This window comes from Morus notabilis, unplaced genomic scaffold (genome assembly GCF_000414095.1).
Source record: "Morus notabilis unplaced genomic scaffold, ASM41409v2 Scaffold46, whole genome shotgun sequence".
NCBI lineage: Eukaryota > Viridiplantae > Streptophyta > Magnoliopsida > Rosales > Moraceae > Morus > Morus notabilis.
In genome coordinates, this window is record NW_010365505.1 from 301191 (window position 1) to 303222 (window position 2032).

The following is a 2032-nucleotide window of genomic DNA, read 5'->3' on the forward strand; positions in this document are numbered from 1 at the left end:
ATTACATGGCAAGGTGTGATGGGATTGTGTCAAATCAACTATTGGACAAGAAAGCTTCCCTCACTTCTCCCTTGAAGCACCCAAACCGGCCAAGCTTAGAGGATTTTAAGCAAAATTTTGATTAATTAAGTTGGACACAAAGGCTTGATTAAAAGCTAAGAGGGGATTAAGCAAAAGGCTATAAATACTAGATCATTTGTGTAAGTAACCTTTTCCTCTCATTTGCTCATTCTTCTCTCATTTTCCCCACACCAAAACCGGCCCTAACACTCTCTCTTATGCTCTCTCTTTAATTTTTCTTCCACTCCCTTAAATACAAATACTAGCTTAAGATCAAGAAAGAGAAGGAGGATCAAGGTGTTCTAGGAGGATTGAACCAAGGATTTTCTTTCCTTAAGGGTATGAACTCTAAAACCTTTCTTTCTATTTTCATTTATAGCAAAGTTTAAGGCTGAGAATCCATTGATGTAATTTGTGATTCTCAAGGAAATAAGTTGTAATATGTGTGAGTTTTGAGGTTAGTTTTATATGGTATGCTTATGTTTAATCTAAGTTGCTTATTTTTGGTTAGAGGAAAAATTTTCCGGTTGCTTTGAACACGGAAGTGAGAACCCTAGAGCAAGATTTTTAGGTGTTCCAAAGCTTAAACTTATAGCCCTTTATGTTTTGAACATTTTATGTGGCTGTGACAAAACCCCATTTTAACTCTAAAAGTAAGTTTAAAGCCATTTTACAAAAACGGACAGGTTGTCCAAAACAATTTCAAAAAAAACTGGCAGCCAGTGGTTCAGCCAAACGAGACCTTTAGAGGCTGATCTCAATTTTCATAAAAATGACAATTTTAGCTTTCGATGAGACGAAGAACTTTCATGAAGAACAGATTTTTTAAATCTAATCCTAAGATGTAGTAAAATGCAGGTTTCCGAAATGGCACAGTTTTGGACTAAAACAGTTTCAAGAAAAAACAACAGCCACTGTTTTCAGCCAAACGAAGCCTTTAGAGGCTGAATTTTAACTTTCTCTAAAAACGGGAATTTAAGATCTCGATGAGATGAAAAATTGTCACGAAGAATAAATTTTTGAAATCTGATTTTAAGATGCACTAAATCGCAGATTTTAGAAACTGTGCAGTTTTAATGAAACAAAACTAACCTAGTGTTGGCTTTAACAAAAAGTGATCAAAGAACCCGATATGTGATTTTAGTAAAATATTATGGTATTAAACCTCGCTTTAATAGAAGTATTCATAAAGAAAATTTTCAAGAAAAATGTTTTCTTTAAAGAACATAGTGGGTTATCAAGCAAATCATCCCGACGGGCACCTACGAGCCCAACACGATAGGTCCTTAGGATTTCGAGGATTTGTTGTGGGTCCAACGCCCGCATTGATTTAAGAGACTCTGTTTGAGTTTAAATTTCAGCGGCCTAAGAGTTAGAATTCCGTTAATAAGTTTCTAGGCCGAATTGGACCTTAATATCATAATAAGTCCAATGAGGAAAATTATGGAGAATAAGTTACTAGATTGGGTAAATGATTTTCAATCTAGACATAAGTATGTTAAGGGCAATTAAGGAAAATAAAATTTTGAGGATCTAATAAATTGATTCTTATAGTAAATTATCCTTCAGAAAATGAAAGGAATACCTGCCTTAAGAAAAGGGTTAGATTCCTTCATAAGTTGCTAAAATAGAATAGCAAACGACAGTTAATCTCACACTCTCAATGGGTTTCATTTTCAGAAATAAGCAAGTAAGAGAATAGACTGTTTGGCGAAAAGTGGATTCCAGCTCTGTAAATCAGGTAAGTAGGAATCTCGCCTACAGCATGAATAGATTTTAAAGAAAAAAATTACACATGTTATATATATACATGTTTATGCTTTAACTATTGTATGCGATGCCATGTCATGCTGCATACACCTTAATAAGTCAAGAGGAACTTATAAGAATAATCTCAGTTGAGTGCCGTACTAGCCTCCGACCTAAGGGAGGTAACTCAAGCTCCACAAGGGAGAAAAGAAAAAAAAATAAT